At 44.5% G+C, this 14,602-nt stretch overlaps 1 protein-coding gene across 1 annotated transcript in view; it reads right to left on the bottom strand.

Moving 5' to 3' along the window:
• The window catches only part of LOC128700050 (tetraspanin-2A), a 54,345-nt gene that overhangs the window by 34,971 nt on the left and 4,772 nt on the right, over positions 1–14,602 (bottom strand). The gene's annotated exons all lie outside the window — the stretch shown is intronic.

Here is a 14,602-nt window from a genome sequence, read left to right as displayed (position 1 = left end):
GTTTCCTGACGTGGGTCATAGTTATATGATGACCCGTCACTGGAACTTTTGGCCAACTGACCGAGACCTTCCCGCTGGTCACTATTGTTTCTGATATGTGTAAATAACCTGCAGAGTGGCATTAAATTTCGTGTCTGTATGTTTATGATGTGAATATATTGAGAAGAATGCAGATTGAGAGGGCTTCCAGGGAGACAATTGGCGTAGCTGTTTCTGCTGGAATTCAATCCAAATAAATACAGTGACATGTAATTCTGGGAAGTGATGGTGAATTAGACACCTGGGCAACACTGGGTATCTTTATTATGGAAACGTCTCGCCAACCAGTGGCTTCCTCAGTCCAATACAAAGGAGGCCACTGGCTGGCGAAACGTTTCCACAATAAAGATATCCCAAGTGTTGCACAAGTGTCTAAGTCATCACACTGTATGTTCTGTGAACCAGTTGTCTACAATTCTGGGAAGTATATGAACGAGCATTGACAGAGTGCACACTGAGAGGAGATAAAATACAATTATAGACAAGAAAGAAATATTTGTTGGTAAACATGACACGACACACTGGCAGAGGAGCATATCAACTTGGGTAACCTTCAAAAAGGAATCTCTAAATAGTTTATAAAAGGACCCTAATGGAAATAAACTACTTGGCATATTGGGTTTTCCTGGGTTACTTTCCATTCAGGAATACTAATGCGAATAAAATCTTATACTGCTACAGAGTCACATAATTCTAGCCAAGCAATCATCAGCAACTTAGAAAACTCTGTTCTGCAACGATCCTTCGTTTTTTTTAATAGGGTATAAAACTTAGTTGCAGTAAACCAGCGAATGTTTATCCAGTTAACTGGAGATGATCATTTGAGATCCATGACGAGTCACCACCACCCAGACATCCTGAGATGACACCCACCACCCAGACATCCTGACATGACACCCATCACCCAAACATCCTGACATGACATGACACCTGACATGACACCCACCCCCAGACATCCTGACATGACACCAATCACCCAGACATCCTGGCATGACACCCACCTCCCAGACATCCTGACATGACACCCACCACCCAGACATCCTGACATGACACCCACCTCCCAGACATCCTGACATGACACCCACCACCCAGACATCCTGACATGACACCCACCGCCCAGACATCCTGACATGACACCCACCCCCCAGACATCCTGACATGACACCCACCACCCAGACATCCTGACATGACACCCACCTCCCAGACATCCTGACATGACACCCACCACCCAGACATCCTGACATGACACCCACCACCCAGACATCCTGACATGACACCCATCACCCAGACATCCTGACATGACACCCACCCCCCAGACATCCTGACATGACACCCATCACCCAGACATCCTGGCATGACACCCACCTCCCAGACATCCTGACATGACACCCACCACCCAGACATCCTGACATGACACCCACCTCCCAGACATCCTGACATGACACCCACCACCCAGACATCCTGACATGACACCCACCGCCCAGACATCCTGACATGACACCCACCCCCCAGACATCCTGACATGACACCCACCACCCAGACATCCTGACATGACATCCACCACCCAGACATCCTGACATGACACCCACCCCCAGACATCCTGACATGACACCCATCACCCAGACATCCTGGCATGACACCCACCTCCCAGACATCCTGACATGACACCCACCACCCAGACATCCTGACATGACACCCACCTCCCAGACATCCTGACATGACACCCACGGCCCAGACATCCTGACATGACACCCACCGCCCAGACATCCTGACATGACACCCACCGCCCAGACATCCTGACATGACACCCACTCCCCAGACATCCTGACATGACACCCACCACCCAGACATCCTGACATGACACCCACCACCAGCATCCTACTCAGACACGGTAAATTTACTCACCCAAACTTCGGAACTGCCAAATAAAACTGAACCAACCTACTTATCGGAGCCTGATATTTTACAGGTCAAATTTAATCAACAACGCTAGTTTATAAAATTTAGATTTAATTCCTTGGGCAATGGATTACTAAATAATATTCTGAAGTAAAACTAGGAATTCTCTTTAACAGTTTCAAAAGCAACGTTTCACTTTAACTTAACAAATCTTTGAGGACAGAATGCAGATGTAATATATACAGACTTTGCAAAAGCCTTCGACAAGTGTGACCATGGCGTAATAGCGCACAAAATGCGTGCTAAAGGAATAACGGGAAAAGTCGGTCGATGGATCTATAATTTCCTCACTAACAGAACACAGAGAGTAGTCGTCAACAGAGTGAAGTCCGAGGCAGCTACGGTGAAAAGCTCTGTTCCACAAGGCACAGTACTCGCTCCCATCTTGTTCCTCATCCTTATATCCGACATAGACAAGGATGTCAGCCACAGCACCGTGTCTTCCTTTGCAGATGACACCCGAATCTACATGACAGTGTCTACCATTGCAGGCACTGCAAAGCTCCAGGCGGACATCAACCAAATCTTTCAGTGGGCTGCAGAAAACAATATGAAGTTCAACGATGAGAAATTTCAATTACTCAGATATGGTAAACATGAATAAATTAAATCTTCATCAGAGTACAAAACAAATTCTGGCCACAAAATAGAGCGAAACACCAACGTCAAAGACATGGGAGTGATCATGTCGGAGGATCTCACCTTCAAGGATCATAACATTGTATCAATCGCATCTGCTAGAAAAATGACAGGATGGATAATGAGAACCTTCAAAACTAGGGACGCCAAGCTCATGATGACACTCTTCAGGTCACTTGTTCTATCTAGGCTGGAATATTGCTGCACACTAACAGCACCTTTCAAGGCAGGTGAAATTGCCTACCTAGAAAATGTACAGAGAACTTTCACGGCGCGCATAACGGAGATAAAACACCTCAATTATTGGGAGCGCTTGAGGTTCCTAAACCTGTATTCCCTGGAACGCAGGAGGGAGAGATACATGATTATATACACCTGGAAAATCCTAGAGGGACTAGTACCGAACTTGCACACGAAAATCACTCACTACGAAAGCAAAAGACTTGGCAGACGATGCACCATCCCCCAATGAAAAGCAGGGGTGTCACTAGCACGTTAAGAGACCATACAATAAGTGTCAGGGGCCCGAGACTCTTCAACTGCCTCCCAGCACACATAAGGGGGATTACCAACAGACCCCTGGCAGTCTTCAAGCTGGCACTGGACAAGCACCTAAAGTCAGTTCCGGATCAGCCGGGCTGTGGCTCGTACGTTGGTTTGCGTGCAGCCAGCAGCAACAGCCTGGTTGATCAGGCTCTGATCCACCAGGAGGCCTGGTCACAGACCGGGCCGCGGGGGCGTTGATCCCCGGAACTCTCTCCAGGTAAACTCCAGGTAAACAGTCATGTTGCAGAGGTGTTGCAGAGGTTACAATTGTCCTCAGAGATTTGTTAAGTTATACCATGAAGTAAAGAAAGATCCTAGACTTCACCTTACGAAACAGACAAAGCAAATGCGATATTAATTATAGACAAGGTAGATTATAGTGGAAAAATGAACATGTTGTTAGAGGACAGGGGAACTTACGTGTACTTTAACAAGCCTTCTATTGTATCTCTGTTTACTTTTTTTTATAGTTGCAGAATGTTATGTGTAAATCTCGAAGATAACGGTGTGAGTAAGAGCCTTCTAACTCATGAGTCAGGCCATCACTCACTCACGGTACTTTGTTCCCTCTTATCTTAATCTGTCTTGTCATTTCCTATCGCTGAATGCGAGGAAATGTCAAGGCCGTATTGTTTGAGTGCGTAAACACTCTTATCAACACTTACACACAGTGACTTACGAAATCGTAATAACACAATTGCAAACAATATTCAGTTCTCCTTCCCCTTCTTCTCCTTCCTCCCTTTCTTTGACATGCAGTTGATTTAGAGGTTCCGTTTCCCGATGACTACACAAACTATTCACTTCGAAATATGCACATATCATCCATGTTATATACACTATATGTGGGTTGAGGAAGGGTCGAACACATACACACACACATACACACAAGTAAACAGTGACAGCTATGTTAGGTAAGACACATATGCAACAGTTAGGTATCTTTATTTCGAAACGTTTCGTCTACACAGTAGGCTTCTTCAGTCGAGTACAGAAAAGTTGATAGAAGCAGAAGATACTTGAAGACTGATTACATCGTCTTCAAGTATCTTCTGCTTCTATCAACTTTTCTGTACTCGACTGAAGAAGCCTACTGTGTAGGCGAAACGTTTCGAAATAAAGATACCTAACTGTTGCATATGTGTCTTACCTAACAATCTGTCGGTATTTTATACCATTTTAATGTTCAGTGACAGCTATGGAGACGGTACAGTATACCCAGCCTAAACTAATCCTATAGTTTCGTTAGAATAAGTCGCCATTGGAAATAAGTCACTTTGACTTTTTGCGGTTGTCCTAGGTTCTCTACACATACGAGTTATCAAGGTATAACCCTCCTTATCAGTAGTCTTAGTGATGTCAATTGAACATAACTACGATACCTTACAAACTATGTTGACAACCACAAAACGTTAATTAGAAGTTTATAACACTTAAAATTTCTCAGTGATTTTCAGCTTTAAGGTAACAGTATCCGTAGCTACTGCTGAAAATGGTATAAAATATTGACAAGCTGAAGATTAAGACCCCCATCCCCCCACCTTTGTATTTGACTGAAGAAGTCTACTGCATAGGCGAAACGTTTCAACAATAAAGATACCCAACTGTTGCACATGTGTCTTAATCTCTCCAGCTACTGCAATCACGAGAATAGAAAATAAACCTGTCTATATCCATTCACATACACAGAGATACATCCCATGGCGTGTATACCCTGGAACAGACACCTTGTTAGGTTTGGAAAAATTAAAGAGTTTATTTGGTTTAGTTAACCCGAGGTTACAAAAAACGCCAAGAATTGTGGCTTATTTCCGTTATGCATACGAGACATTTTCACTAAGCTGCGTCCTACAGCAGGGGGCTAACACCCGAGGAAATATTTACCGTTAGGTGAACAGGGCAACAAGTGTGAGGTGACAGAGTCATACGTCTCGCCTTGCCCAAGATTTGAGCCTCGTCCTTTAAGTTGTGAGCTAAACCTTCTACCACCGAGCTGAACCTTCTACCACCGAGCTGAACCTTCTACCACTGAGCCGAACCTTCTACCACTAAGCTGAACCTTCTACCACTGAGCCGAACCTTCTACCACTAAGCTGAACCTTCTACCACTGAGATAAACGTTCTAGCACTGAACCTAACTTTGTGCCTCCAAGACGAGAGGTTTACCACCGAGCCGAACGTTCTAGCACTGACCTCAACCATTTAGTCAGTGTTCCAGGATGACACTAAGATGAAGGAGGAGTTAATTCTAAAATAGAAAAAAATATTCTCTTAGTGAATATACACTGCCTACAATTCTCGGTGTATATATCAGCTTTTCCATAGGTAAATATTTACATAGTCATTAACCACCCTGCCTTGGTGCAAATCGGCCGATGTGTTAATAATAATAATAATAATAATAATAATAATAATAATAATAATAATAATAATAATAATAATAATAATAATATCGCATTTCTAAAATTAAAGATTCTAAATAATTTTAAGGAATTTCTAAATACACGGATCAAATACCTTCACACTGCTCCATCCTCGTCTCCCTCACAACACAGATCACCAAAAATAAAGTTTTTTCAAAGCCCAGGTTAATGCAGACTTGCAAATTAAGGTTTGGTGTGGCTCCTGCCTCCAGGAACCAACCAACAAAAAACGTCAACTAAGAAGGACGGTGATTTTGTGACCCTTCTCGATTTTTTTTTTTTTGGTGGAGCATCTATCTTTCTCTTTATGGATCTCGTTCTATATCTGTATAGTACTGTGTGTGTGTGTGTGTGTGTGTGTGTGTGTGTGTGTGTGTGTGTGTGTGTGTGTGTGTGTGTGTGTGTGTGTGTGTGTGTGTGTGTGTGTGTATGTATGTACTCACCTAGTTGTACTCACCTAGTTGAGGTTGCGGGGGTCGAGTCCGAGCTCCTGGCCCCGCCTATTCACTGATCGCTACTAGGTCACTCTCCCTGAGCCGTGAGCTTTATCATACCTCTGCTTAAAGCTATGTATGGATCCTGCCTCCACTACATCGCTTCCCAAACTATTCCACTTACTGACTACTCTGTGGCTGAAGAAATACTTCCTAACATCCCTGTGATTCATCTGTGTCTTCAACTTCCAACTGTGTCCCCTTGTTACTGTGTCCAATCTCTGGAACATCCTGTCTTTGTCCACCTTGTCAATTCCTCTCAGTATTTTGTATGTCGTTATCATGTCCCCCCTATCTCTCCTGTCCTCCAGTGTCGTCAGGTTGATTTCCCTTAACCTCTCCTCGTAGGACATACCTCTTAGCTCTGGGACTAGTCTTGTTGCAAACCTTTGCACTTTCTTAGTTTCTTCACGTGCTTGGCTAGGTGTGGGTTCCAAACTGGTGCCGCATACTCCAATATGGGCCTAACGTACACGGTGTACAGGGTCCTGAATGATTCCTTATTAAGATGTCGGAATGCTGTTCTGAGGTTTGCTAGGCGCCCATATGCTGCAGCAGTTATTTGGTTGATGTGCCCTTCAGGAGATGTGCCTGGTGTTATACTCACCCCAAGATCTTTTTCCTTGAGTGAGGTTTGTAGTCTCTGGCCCCCTAGACTGTACTCCGTCTGCGGTCTTCTTTGCCCTTCCCCAGTCTTCATGACTTTGCACTTGGTGGGATTGAACTCCAGGAGCCAATTGCTGGACCAGGTCTGCAGCCTGTCCAGATCCCTTTGTAGTTCTGCCTGGTCTTCGATCGAGTGAATTCTTCTCATCAACTTCACGTCATCTGCAAACAGGGACACCTCAGAGTCTATTCCTTCCGTCATGTCGTTCACAAATACCAGAAACAGCACTGGTCCTAGGACTGACCCCTGCGGGACCCCGCTGGTCACAGGTGCCCACTCTGACACCTCGCCACGTACCATGACTCGCTGCTGTCTTCCTGACAAGTATTCTCTGATCCATTGTAGTGCCTTCCCTGTTATCCCTGCTTGGTCCTCCAGTTTTTGCACCAATCTCTTGTGTGGAACTGTGTCAAACGCCTTCTTACAGTCCAAGAAAATGCAATCCACCCACCCCTCTCTCTCTTGTCTTACTGCTGTCACCATGTCATAGAACTCCAGTAGGTTTGTGACACAGGATTTCCCGTCCCTGAAACCATGTTGGCTGCTGTTGATGAGATCGTTCCTTTCTAGGTGTTCCACCACTCTTCTCCTGATAATCTTCTCCATGATTTTGCATACTATACATTTCAGTGACACTGGTCTGTAGTTTAATGCTTCATGTCTGTCTCCTTTTTTAAAGATTGGGACTACATTTGCTGTCTTCCATGCCTCAGGCAATCTCCCTGTTTCGATAGATGTATTGAATATTGTTGTTAGGGGTACACATAGCACCTCTGCTCCCTCTCTCAATACCCATGGGGAGATGTTATCTGGCCCCATTGCCTTTGAGGTATCTAGCTCACTCAAAAGCCTCTTCACTTCTTCCTCGGTGGTGTGCACTGTGTCCAGCACTTGGTGGTGTGCCCCACCTCTCCGTCTTTCTGGAGTCCCTTCTGTCTCCTCTGTGAACACTTCTTTGAATCTTTTGTTGAGTTCTTCACATACTTCACGGTCATTTCTTGTTGACTCTCCTCCTTCCTTCCTTAGCCTGATTACCTGGTCCTTGACTGTTGTTTTCCTCCTGATGTGGCTGTACAACAGTTTTGGGTCAGATTTGGCTTTCGCTGCTATGTCATTTTCATATTGTCTTTGGGCCTCCCTTCTTATCTGTGCATATTCGTTTCTGGCTCTACGACTGTTCTCCTTATTCTCCTGGGTCCTTTGCCTTCTATATTTCTTCCATTCCCTAGCACACTTGGTTTTTGCCTCCCTGCACCTTTGGGTAAACCATGTATGTGTGTGTGTGTGTGTGTGTGTGTGTGTGTGTGTGTGTGTGTGTGTGTGTGTGTGTGTGTGTGTGTGTGTGTGTGTGTGTGTGTGTGTGTATGTGTGTGTGTGTATGTGTGTGTGTGTATGTGTGTGTGTGTGTGTGTATGTGTGTGTGTGTGTGTATGTGTGTGTATGTGTGTGTGTGTGTGTGTGTGTATGTGTGTGTGTGTACTCACCTATTTGTACTCACCTATTTGTGGTTGCAGGGGTCGAGTCCTAGCTCCTGGCCCCGCCTCTTCACCGGTTGCTACTAGGCCCTCTCTCTCCCCGCTCCATGAGCTTAATCAAACCTCGTCTTAAAACTGTGTATGGTTCCTGCCTCCACTACGTCGTTTTCTAGGCTATTCCACTGCCTTACAACTCTATGACTGAAGAAATGCTTCCTACTATCTCTCTGACTCATTTGTGTCTTCAACTTCCAATTGTGGCCTCTTGTTTCTGTGTCCCCTCCCTGGAACATCCTGTCTTTGTCCACCTTGTCTATTCCACGCAGTATTTTATATGTCGTTATCATGTCTCCCCTGACCCTCCTGTCCTCCAGTGTGGTCAGGCCGATTTCCCTTAATCTTTCCTCATAGGACATTCCCCTTAGCTCTGGAACTAACCTTGTCGCAAACCTTTGTACTTTCTCTAGTTTCTTGACGTGCTTTATCAAGTGCGGGTTCCAAACAGGTGCTGCATACTCCAGTATGGGCCTGACATACACGGTGTACAGTGTCTTGAATGATTCCTTACTAAGGTATCGGAATGCTGTTCTCAGGTTTGCCAGGCGCCCATATGCTGCAGCAGTTATCTGATTGATGTGTGCTTCCGGAGACATGCTCGGTGTTATACTCACCCCAAGATCTTTCTCCTTGAGTGAGGTTTGCAGTCTTTGGCCACCTAGCCTATACTCTGTCTGTGGTCTTCTGTGCCCTTCCCCTATCTTCATGACTTTGCATTTGGCAGGATTAAATTCGAGAAGCCATTTGCTGGACCAGGTGTATGTGTGTGTATGTGTGTGTGTGTGTGTGTGTGTGTGTGTGTGTGTGTGTGTGTGTGTGTGTGTGTGTGTGTGTGTGTGTGTGTGTGTGTGTGTGTGTGTGTGTGTGTGTGTGTGTGTGTGTGTGTGTGTGTGTGTGTGTGTGTGTGTGTGTGTGTGTGTGCGTGTGTGTAAATATCTCTCTCTTGCCCTCCATTTCTTTATATATTTTTCTTTATCTCTTTATATATCGCCTAAGAGATGTTACCTACAGCAAATTCCGTTTTTATCACCTTTTTCTTCGTGATTTCCGTGTAATAAATTGTTAATGCCTCTTGTGACCGGTTTCAAACTTTCAGTACTGGTGTCACTGGATTGTGTCAGTGCCAATTTGAGCCAAAAAAAAAAAAAGTTTAATTGGGTGATATTTTTTTCCTAGTGATAACTTGAGAATTCCTTTTAAACGGCTTTTAACATACACTGCAGATGTGTCATTTTGACCTGGACGACAACATCGACCTCGCTGGAGATAAATGGTATATAATACCGACACGATGGAAGAATAAACACAAATGTGGTATAATTCGATCATTTATTGACTATGTATTATACAGTATTTATGTTTATTTTTCCATCTTCGAACTCCTTGAACTCCGCAAAGTTGTTCCCCATAACAAGAGCAGCAACCTGGACTCCGTCAACAAGGCACGGAAGTTGCTCTATCATTCCACCTACACAGAACACACTGACCATTCAGAGCTAATTGATCACTATGCTGGAATCTAGACACCACGAGTGACTGCACCCTGTACTCACAGGTTTCTGATCTAAACAGATCTTAGTGCCTGATACTAGTTCTCTCAGAACTCGGAGTGTTTTAGTGCCTCGTGCTAGTATTCTCAGGACTCGGGGTGTTTTAGTGCCTGGTACTAGTGTATTCAGGACTGGGGTGTTTTGTCTGTCAGAGGTGATGTCCTTCATCAGAATGGTATTAACAATGGAGAAAGCAATACCTGATTTCAGCTCAGCCTCCGGCCTGTCACAAGCGGAACTAGCTTCTTTATCAGTATCAGCATGATAGCTGGTTCCTTTGTCGGAGGTTATGTAGACAAAAGAAAAACAAAAGCTGTTCTGAGCACTGTTTAGGGCATTTTTAATATTTATAATGTTCCTGGTGTCTGAAGAGCAGACTCGGAGTCAGTCACCTTTCTTCCTGTGTTCATAAGTATCCAGCTCTGTTAATTTTGAATTGAACCAGTCTGCAGGTCCCATACACCTTAGGATCTACCAGGTGTCCTTCCACTGGTCCTGAGACCGCATGTCACACTGGAACCTCGTTAATGATCAGACTTTCCCCGATTCCCATTCCTGAACCCTATAATAATAATTATTCGCTCACAAACTATCCTGGTGGGTTGTATAATGTGAAGCAGACACGATACCACAATGTACCAGAGGAACCAAAGATCTAAACGAAGTCCTGTTTAGTAAGTGACTTACGACAGGCCACAAATGTTGCCTGAATTCACTTTTTACACGATATCTGATATAACTCAGTAGCACGGTAATGTTTGTCCAAGTGTATTACATTCCTATCTTCCTCAGTGTGTTCTTACTTCTTTGAACTCACAATTTGTAGACATAAAAATATAAGACAAATGGCTTAAGGTTAGCGTGCGCCCGGATGAAACAAGGAAATGGTGGTGGTGTTGAGTTGTTTTCGTCAAAAAACCGTGAAGTGTCGCCTGACACGGGTCTTGGTCACAAATTGACATATCCAGTGATTTAAGCATCTGCTGACGTACCGGTGTTATGTATCCCACGCTGGGATACAGGAGCTATAACCACTGCTTATCACAAGACCTACGTACACGTATACCTCTGGTTAAACATCCGCTGGAGCACAGGACCTATAAGCTTGTAGTTAAATATCCGCTGTCTCACCATAGGCAGGTTTTACAACCCATTTAATAAACAAAGGATTAAGTTAAGGTGTACTAGGATTTGTGTAATAGATCTCCTGTAGAAAATCAGTTTATACATCAGTAGTGACCTGCCAGTGGTGTAGTGGTAGTCAGGTTAGATAAGAATTGTCGTTAAACAGGACTAGTGTTTCCTGACGTATGTCTTAGTGGCACTATTTACCTGGAGTTTACCTGGAGAGAGTTCCGGGGGTCAACGCCCCCGGGGCCCGGTCTGTGACTATAGGCTTCACACCCACACAAACAAGTGTAGTGGCAATGTGTGTGCTTCACAACGACACAGATAGTAGTAGTAGTGGCAGTATATGCCTCACAATCAGATAGTAGCAGTGGCAGTGTGAGCATCACACCCACATAGACAGGTGTGGTTGCAGTGTGTGCATCACACCCACACAGACAGGTGTGGTTGCAGTGTGTGCATCACACCCACACAGACAGGTGTGGTTGCAGTGTGTGCATCACACCCACACAGACAGGTGTGGTTGTAGTGTGTGCATCACACCCACACAGACAGGTGTGGTTGTAGTGTGAGCATCACACCCACATAGACAGGTGTGGTTGCAGTGTGAGCATCACACCCACACAGACAGGTGTGGTTGCAGTGTGTGCATCACACCCACACAGACAGGTGTGGTTGCAGTGTGAGCATCACACCCACACAGACAGGTGTGGTTGCAGTGTGAGCATCACACCCACACAGACAGGTGTGGTTGCAGTGTGTGCATCACACCCACATAGACAGGTGTGGTTGCAGTGTGAGCATCACACCCAGCTGACACATGGCTGAGGGATGCTGCAGCATTAATCTCTCAAAATCTTCTCCACTCCCTCCCTACATCTCATATTTTCAACTCCAAATTTATTCACCTTCTTGTTCACCCTATCTTATCCAAACTGTTCTACATCTCGACATTCGCTCTTTTAATCACACCTTTCATGCTACTATTACTTTTATATTAAATACTTATATCATACATCACAATATTTTCGTAAACCTTCTCTTTGCTACAACATTTACAGATGGTGTTTTCTGCATCTACAAAACCGTTGGCTCTGCCGTGCACCGATACATCCCCCTGGTTTTAGATCTGTTGACAAATTGCTTTCTTTCCACAAATTCACTATTATTCTATCAATCAATCGCATTTGGTATCGTTTTTCTGTGATATTCACTTGAGAAGTGACCCCCAGACACTGTGGCCACAGGCAAGGATGTATATAGTCATTCATCAAGGTTGAACGGTCACAAATTCACTATGGTTCATGCTACTTTTCCCTCATTTATTCTACGATTCGCCTCACCTTGCATTGTTTCATCTCCTTACACATCCATTTTTAATAATCTACATGCATTCTTATCTTATCATGGAACGGGCGGGGTTTGAACCCATGACAAATGAGTCCTAAAATTCACAGGCCAGTGCGTTAACCAGCGGACCAGCTGGCTACAATAAAATTTGTTTGCAATCTTGTTAATACTATTTCGTGAGCCATTAGTGCTTGCAATCGTGTTATTACTATTTCGTGTACTGGGCACCGAAGCAGCGGCCACTGAATTTGTCAATCCACCACTAAACATCCATTAGCAGGCAAATACAGGGTCACCCGTTCGTTTCCCAGCACTCCTTACCCAGGATACAACAGATTACTGCCGACAATACTGAAGGAAAGACACAGGTGCGGAACAAGCTCCCATTGCGACACCGCATGGCTCTGTGTAGAGCTTTAATATATCAACACACTTCAAAGCTCTACGGAGATTGAAACGTACACAAAATGAAAGCTTCTCCGGCTCTTGTGCCTTACACTATATATACTCATTTCTCCCTGAATAAATCCATTAAAAATTGGCAATTAAATTACAGGAACATAATAATAATTGCTTAATCACCATCTAGATGACGATGTAATTACAATATGACTCGTAAGAGTGCAAATTCTTACAAGTGATTCTTTACAAGTCGGCACAGCCGTCATCTGCGTTTAGACTCACATCAGCCCAAAATATCTCAGCAGATCTAAAATTAAACGTAATATACTGATGCGAAACAACGCCAAGGACAGCGTGCCAATCAGTGGCAGTAAATCTTCGCTGAAGACTTCATTAGCACTCACCAATCATCAAACTATGCCAGTACAATTTGATTAGTGCTAACTCGCGTGTGCCAACCCCGTTCACAGAGCTTCCAACCTTTTTGCGGTAATTCTCACCGTGAGTGATTTTTCGCGTTGCATTCTGGTGCTATTTCTGAGGCACCTTGAGCCCAGGCGCTGCTGAAATGTGGCGTTTAAAAAATTTATGATGAGGGTACGCCTGGCCTCAGACGCCTGGCCTTAGACGCCTGGCCTCAGACGCCTGGCCTCAGACACCTAGCCTCAGACAGACACACATGAGAGGATTACTGCTGAAAAAAAAATTGTACACCAGTCAGTAGTGTCAATATACCAGTGGTGTACACGTGACTGTGTACACCTAATGACAGTGTAGCTGTAACAGGAGTTATAGATGTGACGCCGTTGTAGATGCAACTTTGGCATAGGCGTAACGGTGGTGTAGACGTAAAGATTTAGACGTAGCGGTGATGTAGACGTAACACTGTAGATGTAACAGCGTAGATTTAACAGTATAGGTGTAACAGTGGAGTAAAGCACTTCTTACTTTGTCAGTAACACAAGTCTGCAGTTTAATTTTACCTGTCCGTCTCCTTTCTTAAAAACTGGAGACAACATTTGCTATCTTCCACATCTCTGGCAGTTGCCCTGTTTCGATAGACTTGTTAAAGATGACTGCTAGCGGCACACATAGTGCCTCTGCTCCCTCTCTCAGAACTCATGGAAAAATGTTATCTGAGTCCACCGCCTTCAAGGCATTTAATTCGCATTGCAGTTTCTTCACCTTCTCTTCAGTTGTGTGTGGTGTGTTCAGCACTTGCTGGTGTACTCTGCTTTCCTGCATCCTTTGAAAATACCTCCCTAAACCTAATGCTGAGCTCTTCATGACCTGGTCATTCCTTGTAAGCTCCCAGCCTGATTTCTTCAGCCTGATTATCTGGTTCCTGACTATTGTCTTCCTCCTGATATGTTTGTATAACAACTTTGGGTCGGATGTGGCTTTCTTAAATTGCCGTTGAGCCTACCTCCTTATCCATGCATATTTGTTTCTGGCTCTTCGGCTCAACTCCTTGTTTTTGTGAGTTCTTTGCCTTCTATACTTTTGCCATGCTCTAGCACATTTGCTTGGCCTCTCTACGCCTCTGGGTAAACCATGGGCTCATTCTGGTCCTCCCACTGTGTCTATTGCCCCTTAGGTACAAGCTACTTTCTTGCACTTTCTGGCCACATCCTCCATCATGTAATTCACTGCTTGTCCCTCAAGTTCTCTTTCCCACTGCACCTCATACAGGAATTGCCTCATGCCTGTCTAGTCCCTCTTTTGAGGTTTGGCTTCTTCCCTCCTTTCCATGCTACTGAACCTTCCACTGTTAACTCTACAAGGTATTCGAAACTTAGGACCATGTGATCACTAGCGCCGAGGGGCATTTCACGTGTAATATCCCCTGTGTTGTAACCACTCAAGGTGAATA

Source organism: Cherax quadricarinatus, chromosome 64, assembly GCF_038502225.1.
Source record: "Cherax quadricarinatus isolate ZL_2023a chromosome 64, ASM3850222v1, whole genome shotgun sequence".
In the NCBI taxonomy this organism is placed as follows: Eukaryota; Metazoa; Arthropoda; class Malacostraca; order Decapoda; family Parastacidae; genus Cherax; species Cherax quadricarinatus.
The sequence above is the reverse complement of the archived record's forward strand: the minus strand, read 5'-3'. Positions and strand labels throughout refer to the sequence as shown.